The 19,270-nt window shown below is 35.5% G+C and overlaps 1 long non-coding RNA gene across 1 annotated transcript; it reads left to right on the top strand.

Annotated features, from left to right (window-relative positions):
* Positions 1 to 711: 711 nt before the first annotated feature.
* Positions 712 to 4,600, top strand: LOC112624411. Its single transcript, XR_003119396.1, has 2 exons — positions 712 to 774; positions 3,788 to 4,600. It is a non-coding gene; the product is annotated as an uncharacterized LOC112624411 (long non-coding RNA).
* The last annotated feature ends 14,670 nt before the right edge of the window (positions 4,601 to 19,270 follow it).

Consider the following 19,270-nt stretch of genomic DNA (forward strand, 5'->3'; position numbering starts at 1 on the left):
GAGATAAACTAAGAACCTATTTTATAATTTACATAAAGAGTAATAAATAATAAAACACATACTTTTGAACCAACCATCAACTTCAGAAATTGAACATTTCCAAAGCCTGTACATTTTTTTGTGCCCTTCAATAATGACAGATCTTTTCCTCCTGTAAAATGGTAACCATGACTATGCATTTTTTTGTTGATAAGTTTTTGCATTTTATTATTTTCTGGCTAAATATATGTACCTATAAACTATATATATATATATATATATATATATATATAATTTTTATTTTTTTGAGACATTGTCTCACTCTGTCACCCAGGCTAGAGTGCAGTAGTGCAGTCTCGGCTCACTGCAAGCTCCGCCTCCCGGGTTCACGCCATACTCCTGCCTCAGCCTCCCGAGTAGCTGGGACTACAGGCACCTGCCACCACGCCTGGCTAATATTTTGTATTTTTAGTAGAGACAGGATTTTACGGTGTTAGCCAGGATGATCTCAATCTCCTGACCTTGTGATCTGCCCGCCTCAGCCTCCCAAAGTGTTGGGATTACAGGCGTGAGTCACTGCACCTGGTCTAAACAATATATTTTTAAAGTTTTGTATATATGGGGAATTTATATATTATATTATTAATTTATATATTATTATTATTATTATACTGGTATTATATCAAATATATCCCTCTGCAGCTTGTTTTATTCACCCTACATTGTCTTTGAGATTAAAAAATGAATTGTTTGTTTATTCAAAAGGAGAAGAAACTTCCTTCTGGCATTTTTGAGGTAATTCTTGATTAATTTTTAAAATTGCTTTTATAACATTACTTAATTATATGCTTTGTTTGTTTTTACTTCTTGAGAAAATTTTAGGCGTATATAGTGACAAGGAAAACCATCAATTTTATCTGGTTAGAACTCCTTAGAATAGAGGTGAAATCAAATTCTTTTTGTACTAATCTAATAATCCTGATTATTTGTAATAAAGCTGTGCTTACAGCACAACGAATCATGTATAAATGGCCAGTAATGAGTCACTCCTCTCTTCTCACTCCATACTCTATAAGCTGGCAATTCTCGAGTTTTTAACTCCAACCACGACTCTTATAGATGAGTTTGTATACTGCCTAGTAGACATTCCCACGTGGAGGACACGAAGGCACCTGAAGATCAAAATAAATGACAGTGGCTTTACCATCTTTCCTCCAACTTTAGGCCTTCTTTGTCCCCTCTCTCTCCCAGCTTACTAAACCTAAAACCTGGGAGCCACCCTTGACTTCTCCTTCCATACTGTAAAGCCAATCAATTGCTAAATCCTCTTGATTTTGTCCAAACACAGTCCACTTTCTCCATCTCCACTAATATGACATTAAAGATCTCCAGCACTTGCCAAGCACTGTGTAAGTGCGTGCTTTATATAGATTATTTTTCTGAATACTTATACCAACCTCATCAGGGGGTTATAATGGCTGTCCCCAGGATATATATTGGAAAACAGGGTGAGAAAAGATAAACAATCACACAACTAACAGATAACAGGACTGATTATGAAATCTCACTCCAAATGTTTGAACTACCTTGTGACAAAATACCTCAAACTCTTACCTTGTATCCAGTTCCTTGCTCTACTTCTGTCTCCCTCCAAAGTTTTCTCTGGCCTTGAACCAGAAGATTTTTTTAAAGTGTAAAATCTTATCTTTTTAATTCTTGGGTTAAAACAGGAGTGACCAATCTTTTGGCTTCCCTGGGCCACATTGGAAGAAGAATTGTCTCAGGCCACACATGAAATACACTAACACTGATAATAGCTAATGAGCTTTTTAAAAATCAAAAAAAAAAAAAAAAAACCTCAAAAAGTTTTAAGAGAATTCACAAATTTGTGTTGGGTCACATTCAAAGCCATCCTGTGCCACATGTGGCCCATGGACCACAGGTTGGACAAGCTTGGCTTAAAAACTTTCAATAGCTTCTCAATTGTCTTATTCTCATTTTTTACTCTGTTTTCTTTTCTAATTCATTTTTCTTATTCTACTCTAAAAATCATTAGCAGAGTCCAAAAGGTGCCACCTGCCTATTTCTCTTCTCACTCTGAATAGATATGCCCCTTTCTGTCACAGATTCTTTGCTTTTTCCCTCTAATTAAAACCTCCTTCCCTAACTAAGAGCGACTAATTATAATCTTTTTTAAATTCTTCATATTTCACTCAAAAATCAGTTCTTCAAGAAAGCCTTTCTTTCTAACTCATTAGTCTAGGTCTTCTCATAACATTAACTGTTATCACAGCAAATAGATTTTGCCAGGTTAAGATAAAATAGCAGCAAGGTAAAATGATTGAATATTTACAACTCTATTGTCTGGGAGAATTAACTCAAGACCTAGGTAGTCAAAAACTAGTAAACATTTGTTGAGAGCATACTATGTGTCAGTCATGGTACTGCTTTACGTATTTTTGTTATACTTCCTCTTAGAATTATGTATGGGTTCTATATAACACTTATAAAAATTATAATAAACTAACAGTGCGATTTATTAATATTTGTCTCCATTTTTACACCTTAACTCATTAAGGGCTAAGATATCTTCAGTTCCTTTTCCAGTACATTTTCAAGAAGAATGTGTCAAACTAAAATTTGGTTGCTAAGATATAACTGCCAAGTTAAGACATTACTTATGTGCTCAGGGCAACCAATTTAAATACAGTTTTCTAAATTTTACATGTTACTATCTCAATGAAGTTGAAATATTTATCTTGCACCTTTAAAATTCAAAGTTAATAAGTAGAATATCTAATGCATAAAGTACAGAATATGAGACCTGAAACTGTAAAACTCTTAGAAGAAAATATAGGAAAAAGCTCCTTGACATTGACCTTGGCAATGATTTTTTTGGATATGAAACAAAAGCATAAGTAATAAATACAAAAATAGACAAGTAGGATTAAATCAAGCTAAAAAGCTTCTGCACACTGAAGGAAAAAGTCAACAAAATCCCAACGTATGGTGTGGAAGATATTTGCAAACCTTGTATCTGAAAACAGGCTAAAACTGAAATATATGTAAAAATACCCCAACAACACAGTGTCAAAAAAAAATAAAAAACTTGAATCACCCAATTTTAAAAATGGGCAAAGGATCTGAAGTGGCATTTTTCAAGAGACAATGAATTGGACAACAGCTGTATGAAAATCTGTTCGTTATCACTGATCATAACCAAAATACAAATTAAAACCACAATGAGATATTAATTCATGCCTGTTAAGATGGCTATTATAAAAAAAAGATAACAAGTGTTGGTGATGGGATACAGAAAAGAGAACCTTAGGACACTGATAGTGGAAAATTTAATTCATACAAATATTATGGAACACAGAATTTGGATGCCTCAAAAATTTAAAACTAGAACTACCATATTGTCCAGGAATATCACTTCTAGGCTTCTAGGCATATACCCAAAGGAAATGGGAGAGCTTCATTCCCATGTTTATTATAACATTATTCACAATGGCCAGGATATGAAGTAAACCAGTTTCCATAATAAATGAATAGTGTTATCATTTATATGTGGTTGGTTTGTTTTTCTCCACCAAATCTCATGGTGAAATTTGAACCCCAGTGTCATTGTGTTGGGGACCAGGCCTAATAGGAGGTATTTGGATCATGGGGGCAGATTCTTCATCAATATGTTAATTACTTCTTTTGGGGGTGAGAGAGTTCTTATTCTATTAGTTCTCATGACAGCTGGCTATTTAAAAAAAAAGCTGGCATCTCTCCATCTCTCTCTTGCTTCCTCTCACAGCAGGTGATATCTGCACACACTAGCGCCCCTTTGCCTTCCGTCATGAGTAGAAGCAGTCCAAGGCCTTCACCACATTCCCTATCTTGAACCTTCCAGCAAGAAGAATCATGAACCGAATAAACTGCTTTTCTTTATAAACTATTCAGCTTCATGTATTCCTTTACAGCAACACTAAATGGACTAAGACAAATTGATAAAGAAAATGTGATATCTATGCATCTCTCTATCTATAAAGATAAGATACCAATTACAATGGAATATTGTTCAGTCATAAAAAGATGAAGATTCTGGAATCTCAGATGTCAGGGATGAATCTGGAGGAAATTATGCAAACAGAAATAAGCTAGACACAGAAAGACAAATACTATATAATCTCACTTATATGTAGAATCTGAAAAAGTTGAACTCAGAAGCAGAGACTCAGTAGTAATTGCCAGGGGCTGGGAGCAGGAAGAAGAGAATTGAAAGAAGGAAAAGGGAGATGTTGGTCAAAGAGACAAACATTCAGTTACAAGATTAATAAGTTCTGGAGATCTAATGTACAGCATGGTAACTATCATTAATAATACCATATTTGTATATTGTATACTTGAAATTTGCTGAAAGTAAATCTCAAGGGTTCTCAACAAATACATACAAAAAAAAATGATTACCTTAGATTACTATGTAAGATGATGGATGTGTTAACTAGTTTGATTTTGGTAATTATTTCACAATATATATGTATATCAAGTCATATTATTCACCTTAAATATATACCACTTTGTATGTTGATTACCTCAATAAAGCTGGGGGGTGGGGAAATATTTGAAAAATGTAGTATTATAAGCCCTAAAGCTTTGAGTAAAGCTTTGAGCAAAGCTTTGAGCTTCAAGATTTTCAAGGTCTGAAAAATAATGAATTCCTTTCATTATCATGTAAATTTTAGAATCAGCCTGTTGATTTTCACACACACACACGCACACACACACAAATTGGAGTTGTTTTGAAGCCGTAGATCAATTTGAGAAGAACTGACAGATTTAAATATTCTGTCTTCCAGGCCATGAACATGTTACATAGCTCCATTTATTTGGGTCTTCCTTAGTTATGTTTTTTTTTTCAGTAATTGTTCATACTTTTCTATCTGGAAGTCATGCACAATTTTTGTAGTTATTTCCTTAGGTGTTCGGCATTTTTTATGGTCTCATAATGCTATTTTTCAATAATTTTTGTTTGTGGCATATACACACGCACATAAAATTGATTCTTGTGTGTTTACAGTACATCCACTGACCTTTGCTTGATTCATTAATTTATTCTAATAGTTTATACATAGGTGGCTTTGGATTTTCTATGCATATAATCATGCCATCTGCAATAACAATAGTTTTATGTCTCCTTTTGAATCATTTTACTTGATGCAAACAAGTTTAAGATTGTGATAACTTCCTTTGGAATTGATCATTTTGAGTTTATGAAGTGGCCCCCTTTATGTCCATTAATACTTCTTACATTAAACTCTAATGAGTTTGGTATTAGCATAGCTATAGCATCTGTCTTTTTAAACGTTCTTATGGCATATACCTCCATCTTTTTACTCTCAATTTTAGGTATATAATTGGAATATATGTATGTATGTATAGGCAGCATATAGTTGGGCTTTATTTTTTAAATCCAGTTTGACAAAAATTATCTTGGAGTTTTATTTCATTCATAGGTAACATCAATACTGATATACTTGTAGTTGCCTTTAATTTTGACATGTAGCATATCTCAAATAAAGAATTCTGATCATAGAACAATAGTACAGAATACATGTCTAAGTATTTAGAGGCATAACTCTTCTACTAGAAAAGATTAAACCCAGAGTAAGAGAGAGAGAGAGAGAGAGAGAGATCTTCCACAGATATGCAAGTATGAAGAGGAAGTTATATATAAAAAGAGTCAGCCATAAATACTGTTTTCTAAGTAGGCTCAGGAAGGCACCTTTTGACTGTATATTACAAATTCATAAAGAATACTTGAGCTAGGCTCAAATGGAAAGAAAAATTTCAATATCACCCAGGTCTCACAAAAGCAGAGCATTCCATGTCTTGTTTCAAGGTTGAGAAGATCCTGCTATTAGTTTGCTTTCTCTCCTTCCCCGGTTGGATGAAACTTGTAAATGTTAGGGAGAGGTAAATTATAGTTTTGATGCATGATCACCCACATCGACACATCAAAATGATACCTTCCTATTTCCCTAGTCTAGTGTGTAAAAATATACTACATCACAGGAGTATTCAGTGTCAGTAAGAAAAAGAAATATGAGAAATACAGATCCAAGCCGAAAATAAGTTTTAATGAGATAAATTCCACACATAATCTAATACCTAGAACCCTTACCTGAGAGGCAGTATAGTGTAGAGGTCAAGAGTTTATTACAGGTCAGAGATTAGGCTATGGAAACTGACTCTTAGGTATGCTACTTACCAAATCTATGAGTTAAAGACAAATCCTAAAATTTTTGTTGACTCAGTTTCCTCATCTGTAAAATGAGAAACAATAACAGAAACTACTTTGTAAGGTAATGTGGAGATTAAACTGCATCTAAAGCAATTGGAAAAGTGCCTAGCATATATAGCAACTGTTCAAAATGGTTATTATTGTCGTCGTCATCATCATCATCATCATCATCGTCTAAGTATACATCCATGTTTCGTAAGTTTCAGGTTTACAAACAGCAGTGCTTCTAAATTTCAAACTACACCTCATTGTTGACACTCAACAACAGTAAGAAAGATAGTCATTGTACCACCATCAATGCATGGAAGGAACCATAAGCACAGTATTATATATTCAGTCAGCCTTTACTATTGACAATCAGCTTGAACAATCAGCTTTTCTATTCCTAAGACAGGATAGCTATAGAGAAAAGAGACTTAAATATGAAAGCCATTCACATCTATTTCAAAGACAAAAAAGACACTCTTTCAGCTCTCTACTCATATTGCAGCAATGCACAGGAATTGGACACAAAAATAGGCAAAGGGTCTTTTATATTTTGTCTTATATTCTCAGGACATGGATTTTAAGCTGTAATTCAAAAAATTATTTCTCATACTGCACATATGTTTATACTTGTTATAAAATTGAAAAGGACAAGATTGTGGGTTATACTTCAAAGATAAATTTTTAAAAATATACAACGCATTATAAATTTTATAGTCAGCATTCTGTGTAATAGATCACTAAAGCTTTTTCCTCCTCTCTAGTGGAAACTGTACCTTTTGATCAACATCTCTCCTATCTCCATTAACTTCCCCTCCGCCAGTCTCTTGTAAGACCTCTACCCTCTACTTGTAGGAGTTCAACTTTTTTTTCAATTCTACATATAAATGAGGTCATACAGCATTTGTCTTTGTGTGCCAGGCGTTTTTCACTTAGCATAATGTCCTCCAGGTTCATCCATGCTGTTGTAAATGACAGGATTTCCTCCTTTTACAAGGCTGAGTAATATTCCATTAGGTATGTATACCAAACTTTACTCATTCATCTGATGATGGACAGGTTACTTCCATGTCTTGGCTATTGTGAATAATGCTGCAATAAACATGTGAGTGGAAATCTCTCCTCAGCATACTGATTTCAATTCCCTTGATAATATACCTAGAAATGGGATTACTGGAACATACGATAGTTCTATTTTCTAAGGAACCTCCAAAACGGTTTTCATCATAACTGTATTAATTTACATTCCTACCAACGATGTACAAAGGTTTCCTTTTCTCCACTTCCTCACCAACACTTAACATCTCTTGTTTTTGGTAACACCCATTCTAACAGGTGGTGATAATATTTCATTATGGTTTTCATTTGCGTTTTCCTGATGATTAGTGATGATAAGCGTATTGTCTTGCATCTGATGACCATCTGTATGTCTTCTTTTGAAAGGTGCCTATTTAGTTTCTTTGCACATTTTTGATTGGGTTTTGTTTCATTGCTATCCAGTTGTTTGAATTCCTTATATATTTTTGATATTAGCCCTTATCAGATGTATGCTTTGAAAATATTTTCTCCCAATCCTTGGGTTGCCTATTCAAAGGTCAATATTTTTTATGTCTAATTAAATGGATTTTATACATTTTCTAAATGCAAAATTGTATATTTGTTTTACTTGTTTGGTGTTTACTGTCTTATTTTAATTTTTCTCATTTTTGTAATAATTATTGACAGTCCTTATATCTTGTTTTGGGGCTAGGAGGAAAACGTTATTGTCATCCAAGACAGAATTAGAGCGGCCATCTATATGAAGACTCCTTACCACAGGATAGACAGAAACTCAACCTTACAAAAGATGCAGGAAAAAATCTATCCTTTACAACAATCCAAATTATTTTAAACTTATTTTTAACTTAACTTTCCACAAACAATATATTTTCCATATTTTCTAAAGGTCTATTGGGGGAGCCAGAGTCTGTATAATATGCTCAGTCCATCATCTTGAAACAATTCCAAAAACATATTTTCATTTTCTAAACTCCTATAGTAATTTATCTACTTTTCATATGGCATTTGCCACTCTCTACCTCGTGCTTCAATTATCTGAGCCATTGTCCTCTCTCTCCTACTAACTCCTAAAGTGACAAGTAGACATGCGCATAGAGATGCAAGGTGAGCAGTTGTATTTATCAAACTTTCACTATGTTCAAGAAACATCACATATATTATGTACCTCAAGTGTTTTATGAAACATTAAATACGTATTAACATTATTTTGTGATACAGATGAGAAAACTGAAGCCCAGAGAAATTACAGTACATTACCTTGTGTTTCTCTGATTTCAATGCTGTAAGTATTTCCATGAGGCAGAGATTGGATTCATTTTTGAATCCTCCGCAGAGCTGAGCATAAATCTTCATCCACAGAAATTCTCAATAAATGAAAGAAGGTAAACATCTTGACGATACTCTTACTTTATACATCGAATAACATTTGTCACCTGTGTTCTCTGGAAAGTTATTTTTATAAATGGCTATGCTGTGATCACACACACACAATTTTTTTTTTTAAAGGTGTCTAGAGTGCAGGATGAATAAGGTTAAAGCACATTAGCAGTGTGCTTTATACTTATTTGTATACTTATTTGCTTGAATACTTGAGTCAGAACTTTAAATATTTCCTTTTCATTTTGTATTTAACCTATATATCAATGTAAACAAATAAAGAAACAATCTTTATTCTTACCTACTATAATACACTTATAATCTAAAATACACTGGAATTGATTTGTTTGGATTGATAAATTCAGTTAGTTAACCAAGGTTGATTTCACACCTGTTGTGTGGTCTACAGTGTAGACTCTATGCTACTCGAAGACTAAGAAAAGACTTTCTAAACATGCATGTTGCCACTAAACACCACCTTCTAACACCTTTACCAAACAGATGACTGCCTGGGCCTTTAAAATAAGCAAATTATGTGCAAACGAATGAACGCCACAGAATTAAGAACAATTTTATGAAAACAGGTTTATTCTACACAAACATTTTAAATCTGCTGTAATAAATCATACTTTATGCCAGCTGACATGTTGTGAGCTGCCCAAGGGGAGACCACATGGCAAGTACCAGAAGGAGGACCCTGGTCAGCAGCCAGCAAGGGGCTAAGGCCCTCAGAACAACAGCCTGTGAGGAACTGAAGCCTGCCAACAGCCATGAGTGAGTTTGGAAGGATCCTTTCCCAGTTATGTCTTCAGATAAGACTGAAGCTCCTGCCAACACTTAAATTGCAGTGCTATAAGAAACTCTGAGGCAGAAAACCCGACTAGGTAGGTGTGCTCTGATTCTTAACTCACAGATATAATCAGATCAGAAATATTCATTTTTTTTCAAACCAGTAAGATTTGATGTAATTTATTGCACACCAAAACAGTCTGTATTGACTGTAATACAGTTGGTAACAGAAAATAACTGAAGAGGGGCAAAAATAAATACCATCTTTCAAACAATGACTCATAAAACTGTTTGCAAAATACATACACATACACAAATACACATACACGCACAGACACACACACACACACACACACACATACACAAACACACCACAATAGAGTGATTAAGACCATAAATTCTGGAGCCAAAATTCTAGGTGTAAACCCTAGTCCTGCCACTTACAGCTGTGTGTCCTGGTAAAAATGTTTTAACCCCTCTCTGTTTCTTCATCTACAAAATGGAAAAAGTAACAGCAACATTTTCTCTGATTTGTAGTAAGGATCAACGTGCTTAGAACATGACCTGTACATTGTAATCACAATATAAATGTGAGCCATTCCTGTCATTTTGGCAGCTAGTATTGTGCCTGGCATATAACTCTTGGTCAATAAACATATATCTCTCCCTACAGTCACATTTGATCAACCTAACATGATTAATTCCCTGAGAAGCAATTAGTTCTGAAGCTAAAGCATATCCCATGGTCTAAACTCAATATACCTTTGAGTAGAGTGCTGAACTGAATTTTTTTTATTGAAACTTCTGCTCACACCAGTTGAGAGCTTAATTGTATCATCTAGACATTCTGAGCAGGTGGCTGATTTTTGAAGCAGCCTTTCTACAAAACCAATGAAACAAAACAAAGGAGTGAGAAGACTCATGAGAAAACACTCATAAGAAAATAAGATTTAGAGTTTACATAAAGCAGCCTTCTTCCAAAGCAGGATTATTGGTAGGGTGGGAACAAAAGTGGGAAAGAGTAGAATCAGGTAAATGAAATTTTTATGTGTTGTATACTGACATTTTTAACTGAATTTTTTAATGCAAAGCAGGGCATGCTTTTCATTGACTTTTTCTTCATCACTCTCATTGTTTTCACTTCTTAATGAGAAAACAAGTATTGCACTGCACAGACATCAGCCCAGATGGGGATGGAGACCCATCGAAAGGTGGAAATGCTTCTTAAGCCTTAGAGAAGCATCCACAAGGACCAAGCTCAGGGTAGACACTTATCTAAACCTTGTGGGTGTGTGAATTTCAAGCCACAAGCCTTGTGAGAACAGATTGAGGCACCGCATTCCTGGTATTCCTCCCCAGTGGGACCAGAAATACCCAGGGAGAAAGTTTCTCATGTGCTTCTTGCCAAAATACTACACTCCAAACTCCCACAGTAATCCCTTCTGCAATGAATTCTAATTTGTTTCAAAAATAAATTTAGTACTTATATGGGAAAAAAAAAAAACTCCTTTCTGCTCAATGATATCGAGGGGCAGAATCAAAATGAGGTTCAAAAAACAATGGTCCAGAAGATAAAACATTTGGCAATTTGAATCTTATTGTAGTAAATACCTTCTGGGTAAAGGTGTTTTTTTTTTTTTTTAATTTCCTATTGAGTGACTTCTCCAGGAGTCTGCCACAGAGTATATAGGCGACAACTACCTCATTTCTAGGTCAGAAGAGATTCTCTGCATATACAGAGAAAATCAGCATCCAAGTCCCAGCATCTGTCTGTCATTAGGCATACCTGTGCTTAAAGCCACAAAGACAGTAAATGACTCTCATCGTCAAAACCTAAAAAAACTAGAAGCAGCCTAATGAAAATCAGTCAGCTGTGCTGATTATTTTAATGTGCTTTTGGAGTAATTTTTATGGGAAATAAATGTATTAGAAGAAATCCTGAGTATTTTTGTAGGAAATTGCTTATATTATCTATTAATATGAGGATGAGGAAGAAGTGGAAAAAGGGGAACATTAGCAATTGCTGATGAATGTAATGCAAACTTTAAAGCAATACATTATAAGCAATTTTACATTGTTTATGATTAAGAAGGAAAATAACCAAAAACAATGGACTCTTCTCTTAGAGAACAGGATAGACTTTATCGAGTGAGTTGAAATGCATTACAGAGTTCTGCTAGCCAATAAAATATACTCCACCAATTGGCAGGGCATGGGAAATGCTCCCGATCCAAGCTTGTCTTCAGTTAAAAGAATTAGATTTTAAGCAGCAAAGCGTACATTATTTTTATAAAGGGTCTTAAAGAAATGGGATTAGTGATAGGACAGTCTGGTTTGCATATGCATAGGACCTTCTTGTCCAGGTAAAGTGGACCATACAGAAGAATGCTCTGGAACTCCTTAGACATTGAATTTCTCAGTTAAATACAAAGAACTTATTTTAGCTAATTAATTTAACCTCTTACTTTGTGATTTTTTTTTTCATAAAGCGAATTTTAAAAAATCCTAGAAACTAACTTGATGTTAATGTCACTTATTATTTTGCCCACTATAATCCATAATGGACTGGCCAATATACTTTTAGCAGAAATAAAATGAGCTGAAGAAAACCCTATAAAATATATGGAGTGGAACATTGTTCCCTACAAGGACAACTGATGGCTATTACATTTTCCAAAAACTACTACTGTTGAATAACTCTTTCCAAAGTCGATTTGGACCATCTCAGAAATGGTGCCTTTCCTTCTTTTCAACAGTAGGTAAGTATGATGCCTTAGGTTTCCCAGAAGGACTCGCTGGAGTAGAATGCATCCAAATAAGCAAAGTTACTTGCCAAAACGTTGAAAGACATCTGCTTGCAAAATGGGACTTTGCATGCACTGTTTACTCTCTTTCCATGTGAGTGGAGTTTCCAGTTCAAGACGTCCATTTGGATGAAACAAGTCACTAAAGGATAAAATCAGCGAGGTTTGTCTAAACATGTTAGTCTGTTGCATCTGATTGCAAATGATGTTTGCTTTATTTCATTGTATTCACTGTTCATATTGTGATTGCTTAAAGTCCAAATCTACAATACATTTGGAAGATTCCTAGACTTCCTTCACATTTCCCGTGTTAGCAAATGTTCCCTTTACCACTCTTTCACACGCACACCTGTAAGTGTAACTGCTTTTAAAATTGGAAAAGCTGAAAGAAAACAACTCCTTTTAGAAATGACCCAGGTCAGAAGGCTTCCTGGATTTTATTGCCACTTCAAAGCCAAACCAGATAAACTGGCTTAAGGTACTACTTTGGCATTGAATGGAATTCAATACAGCTGTCTGAGTAGCACAAGTTTTGAGGTCATAGTAATTTTGCTTGAAAGGCTCACCCCTCCTCCATATATGGCAGAGTTGCTATGCTTCCTGTTCCTTTGTGCCAAGAATTCTTCTCCTGTCTCCTGACCCAGCAGACTCAAGACTTCTAATTGTGCTGATAATTTCATCCCTCATCTTTTCAGAAAGTCACGTGAGAGATTGAGCTCTGGTACTTAATTTAAACTGTTTATATTTCCTTTACAGTAGGCTCCAACCAGCAGCATGGACCACAAGTGGAGCCCAGCAACTGGAAAGTTACAAATGCCTGGATGCCACGTTTTCCATCTTCTTTAGATATCCTTGACTCATACATCCTGTCTGGGCTAATGTTGGTTTTCTGATTGCAGTGTGTCTGGAGTCTCAACAAGTGCCCAAGCCACCCTCAAAGGGTCACTCCTTGTTTCAAGTAGCACTTGTGCTTGCCTTGACCTCCCTGTCCCTCTCTGATTCCACTTAGGAAGCTGCTTAGTTCGATTTTTCAGCGAAAAATTATCCTTTGCTTCAAGCTACTCTGTCATATTGGTTTGTGTAGTGTTTTAAGCTAATTTGAACTAGGCAATGTCTTAGCCTTAGACATAGACAGATAATTTTCCAGATCAGACAAACTACAGTAAAGCTTCAAAGGGAAAATTTTTATTCCTAAAGAGAATAGAAAACTCATCTGTGTTATTCATATTATATTTACGAAATGACCCAAGTTGAAAATAAATGTGACATGTGAAACTGAATATCCACTGATGTCTCTGGTAGCCTCTGCAATTATGTCTAAGGTTTTCCATTTTACTGTTCAGCTTTTATAATAAATACAGGGCCCAAGAACCATCTTCTAACAACAAAGCAAGAGATCAGTTCAGTCGAGGCTATTAGGCAGAAGTGGGAAACTGGAAGAAATATATTCATCTTTTTCTTCTGAATGTCTACAATGTAATGCCAGTTTAAAATAAAACAATAAAAGAAGTATATGAACTTAACAAGAAAGGTTATAAATACCCAAACGTTTAGGTGCCATTATCATTACTTGTTCTTACATTTTAAGCTAGTTATTTCTACAAACTATTTTGTGTACAGTTAAACTATTATCTTGAATTTTCAAACAAAATTCCTCATATGAACCTTATGCACCAATAATTGATACTTTAATTGATCTAAGATTAAATATAAGTTAAAGAGATTGTTGGCTTCCAATTTTTGTCTTATTTTTAAGAAAGTTGGGTCCATATAAACAGTCTTTCCAATAACCAAAACTTGACAAACTAGATATTTGCAAATGTTTCTAAAATTCAAAAACATCATTGCTTGTTTTGCTTGGATTTTTTTCGCAATTTTCCATGGGCTCCAGCACTTCCTGTCTCAACTTGTGACCAGAAAACAAACTATCAAAATGAAGCAGGAAAGGCTGTTTCTATTCTATAGTTGAATATGCTAGCCAGGAATCAGCAATATTATAGGTTGTCCCAAATGGAAAACACAGATGTTGTCAAATGTTACACATGTAATAACTACATCCTTTTAAGTTTGGTCATAAGCAGTATTCAAGAGACAGAGAGAGAGAGAGAGAGAGAAAGAGAGAAGGAAAGAAGGGAAGGAAGGAAGAAGGAAGGAAAGAAGGAAGACAGGTAGGAAGGAAGGAAGGAAGGAGGGAAGGAAGGGAAATCAATGTTCTAGAAGTAGAGCTGATGCATCCTGTGATGGCAAAAGTATACAGGGCAAGTTGATATGCCAAAACAGTTGGTAGAATTCCCTCACCTCATTCCCATGTGTTGAAGTTGGTTCACATTACACAGGGTTGTTTGAATGCTAGTTGACATTATATAATAAATCTATTCTTCAGCTACCAAATACAGCCTAATTTAACCATTTAATTATCTGAATTTAACTGTGGCAAAGATATTTCTCCAACAAATAATTTTCTGTTAAAATGTCAAATATTTAAGTATTTACTATTTTACTTTTTTTTATCCTATCATAATTTGAGGATATTCACCAGAAGCTCCTTCCAAAAAATGAGTACATTTCCCAGTTGTGCTTACTCATGTCTTCAGAGTTTGGGTTTCCCCAACTGGTCTAAATGATGAAACATGTGACAAAACAGGAACACCATAGGATGACACTTAAGAGACCAAGTTGTATCACTATGTTACTAAAATGTAAACATTAATCCTACTACAGCCAAATTATTACATTGGTGCAAAAGTTATTGTGGTTTTTGCAATTACTTTTAATGGGAAAAATCTCAATTACTTTTGCACCAACCTAATACCTCACCCTTGGCTGTTTATGGGCCTCCAAAAAATTTTTTAAAATGAATTTGTGAAAGAATGGAATATTTAAATTCATACATTCATATTGCTCATGAAAGCAGGCTATTTTAGTTTTTCAACTCAAAAAGCTTTTTTTTTTCCCTATTAAGAAATAGCTGTATTAAACTACCACTGGAAAAATATATATATAACAGAAGCTATGGGATGATGTCACAAATATTCACTGTCAAAGTATCAGCTGATCAAGCTAGTCAGCAGTAAACAACTCTCCCACTGATAGCAGCATCAACAGCGTTCCCTCAAGTGACTAAATGTCTTAGACTCAACCATTTCTCCTGATTTCCTAACCTATTTCTGGCCACATTATTCTTTGAATCATTCCACTGAAATATGGTTATCTCTACCCATCGTACAGAGCAAGCCATTCTACGAGGTGTGATTGAGAGTACATGTCCAAAGAGAGCCACTGTGTCAAGATAACCTACCCACCCATCTGCTACAGCATTTGAAATATCAGCACTTCAGAACCATCTATTTTCATTTCTCTCTTTGGTGAACCTTCCACAATTCCAGCAAATTAAACTGTGTCACTCAATAGCAGGCCGCATCTATTTTCTTTCCGGGAGAGAGCCAAAACTCTCTCCAATCTCAGCTGTGTTGGAAACTCAAAGATACAAATCCTGAATGGACTTGAAAGGGTGAAGAGGAAGCTGCTAAATCTGCTGCAGACAAAATAGTTAATGTTGTAGGGCAGAGAGTCTGCCTGGAATGATAAATTATTTCTTCTGCTCCTTAAATTCTCTCTACAGTTTATCTTTTTCCTCTTCAATCTCTATGCCTGAACTGCTTGCCCTCAACTGTAATTGCTTCTCTTGCCCCTTTATGAGTCATAGAAGATTCAGCTAAGTCCACCTTGGAAAATTCTACTGGAAAGAGAACACCTGATAATGTGATATCTCAGTGAATTACTGTTTCTCTTCCCAGCATTCCTGTCCATATTTGGACTCTGTAGTCATGGCAGAGTCATTTTTCTTGTATTAAGAACATAGTAAAATCTTTCATGTAATACAATTATTCTATGGTTAAATCATTCCTTTCTTAGAAAACTGTCTGCTTAGAAAATGATATATTTGATATACTACTTTGGAAAATTTAAGGGCTGTGAGAGATGATTAGCAGGCTTTTCCCTAGCTCATCATGAAAGTGAAAGGGGGAAAAATTCAATGAAAAAAAATGTGCTTGGATGAAGAATTTAACATCCCAATGGAAATTCTGTAAAGCTCAAGACATACTGACTGATGTTTAACAGGCCCTCACCTACCTCTGCAAAGGAAAAGGAAAGAAAGAAGTGGAGGGAAGCATGCATTTGTTCTGTGATGTGATGCTTAAAAGTCCTACAAAGAGGCCCCTTGGTTCCTTTCCCCTACAGTAGCTAAGCTATGAGAGATAGCATCTTTGTAGGCTGCTGCTCCTAAGTCCATCCGCTTATGGAAGTACCAAGAACTGGGTTCTAAGTGTAGGAATCTAAAAGGAATACAATAGAACCTGAATTTCACTAATCTTTTTTCATAGCCAGGGTAGAAATGTTCCACTGCACTTCACACATATTTTCCTTTATTTATGTGCTTCCTGGAACCATTTTGACTACTTAAAATATTAAGAGAGCAAGAACGCTTTCACTCATCGAAAGCATGCTGTACTCTTTTTTTTGTTTTATCTCATTTTAGCAGAACTGCTTCCCACAAAAAACCTCATCAGATTTTAAACCAAACATATACAAATGGAGGACAGCTCCAGTTAGAGAATAAAGGAACCAAGTAAGATTTTCTGTGGTATAAAGTTACCTTCAACGAAGAAAGTTAGCACTAGCAATGGAAGAAGATAGACTTCCTTAAGATTGCAGAACACCAAAGTAATGACATTTACACATGCACATGTTTTAACATGGTGAGAGGCAGATGTGAAGCAATTTTACCACTTCCTGTTTTACCTGATAGGAATTACATTCTTCATTTGAGGCTGTCCAACATCTTTTAATATAATATTCTTATATAGTGGATATTTTGCACATTATGAATCCCACCTTCCCAAGGAAAACACAGAACACATGCATCTTCAGACTCCTTAGCAGCACATGGCCTAGATGCTACCAATCACACTTGCCCAGATAATCTTAAATTGGTGTGAAAGTAATTGTGGTTTTTTGTGATGAAAGGTAATGGCAAAAACTGCAACTGCTTTTGTGCCAACCTATAATATGTAGAGATTTAAGAGTGAAACTGTATATAGGGATCTTCCACAAGTGTTTTTGGAGATACCCAGTTCTTCAAGCTCTACAGGGGAAGATCTTCTGGTGTATAGGCAAAATTCTAACAGATGTACCAGTAGTGTTTTCATTAGAGAAGCCTCTATATTGTAACTGAGTGCTGAACCTGTCGGTGTATCTCTGAAACCTGATGCTGTTTGTGCTGACAATAACCTCTGATAAGACATTTTTTTTACTTAGATTATTCAGAATAGATTCTGTTGTTTGGAGCTAAGGACATTAACCCATACGTCATCCCTGCCCCAGGATTTTGATTCCTCCTTAGCTGAGCTTTATTTTGATTAAGTATGCAAGCATCTGTCTTTCCAATGCCTATGTTTTTCAGTGCCTGTATCTATAGTGACAAGAGGCGAAAGCATCATCTTCCTCCTTTAATAGAATTGACAAAGTCTTGGTGAAAGCTGCACAAAGTGAGCTAACAGCCATTATTAGTTTGATCTTGGATATTACAACATGAGACATAATGACTAAAGAATGATGGCAATTAAACATGTATTAGGTACTTGAATGCTATACATTAATTATAAGCAGCCACATGTTACCAAGATATCTAGGGGAAAATATCTGAGTTTGGAGTGTTCCAAAATAATCCCAAAGACCCCTGCCTCTTAGTACATATACCCACCTATAATTCCTTCTATCTGTGTGTGGCTGGATCCAATGACTTGCTTCTAAGAAATGGAATACAACAAAAGTGATGAACTATCACTTCTGAGATTAGGTTATAAAAGTCTGTGACTTCTGTCTCACTTATACTCTGTCTGTCTCTTTTCCTTTGCTTGCTTTGATGAAACAAAGTGCCATGTTGTGAGCTGCCAAATGGGGAGGCTCACTTAGCAAAAGAACCAATGGTAGCTCTTGGCCAACAGCCAGCAAGGATCTGAAACCTTCAGTCCAAGAGTTGAGAAAGAATTGAATCCTGTCAGTAAACCCATGAGCAAGGTTGGAGGTGGATCTTTTCCCAGTGGAGCTTTGAGATTACTGCAGCCCCTATCAACACCTTTGTTTCAGCCTTGTGAGACTGTGAGCCACAGGCAGCAGCCTAAGCTGCAGCCACCAGCCTAAGCCACAGACACTGTGAGCTAAGAAATGTTTTAAGGCACCACATTTAGGTTTGATTTGTGGTTTGGTAATAGATAGCCAATACAAAATGAAAGGATTATCTCTTGAGGTTCTCTTTTCCTTTTTTTTTTTTTTGCACTAATGAAGGCCTTCAGTAGCATACTTAATGAAAAATAAGAAGGCCTTGAAGGCTTTGTTTAGTTTTGCTGTTATTGAATGTTGAGTCAACCTGAGGAACTCTGAATACTGCCATGGTGTATTGTAGCTGAAATGGTAGAAGAAACTCATGGGGAGAAGAAGCCTCTGGGGCGAGGTAACTCTTATTGGAAAAGAAACTTGGGGACAAGAGAAGCAATGCTTACAGGTGGTTTGAGGGAAAGATAGTCCAGTAGGCAGTGTGAAATATCTCTTTTCCTCCCTGCGAAACATTTAGTAAACTGTACATTCTTCTTTAAAACATTTGGAGTTAAATGTGACTTGGAGAGAAAGTGAGATACTAAGACCTGCTTAGAGCAGCTCAACTACTGAGCTCAGGTTAAAATAAACTAAGAACCTCCCTTTCATTAGTGACAGATGATTAAATAAACGAGATGCCTAGTAAGTTCAAATGGGAAAGAAAAATGAATCAAAGGTATCCTTTGAAAAATAAAGTGCATGGATTGGTCATGACAATGTAATCAGGAGCATTTTAGTGGCCAAAGGAAGGAGGTAAATTAATTTGTACTTTCAAAAGGAATTATGAGGAATGGCATATTTTCGAGAACAACCTGCTACCATTTTAAAA

This window comes from Theropithecus gelada, chromosome 5 (assembly GCF_003255815.1).
Source record: "Theropithecus gelada isolate Dixy chromosome 5, Tgel_1.0, whole genome shotgun sequence".
In the NCBI taxonomy this organism is placed as follows: domain Eukaryota; kingdom Metazoa; phylum Chordata; class Mammalia; order Primates; family Cercopithecidae; genus Theropithecus; species Theropithecus gelada.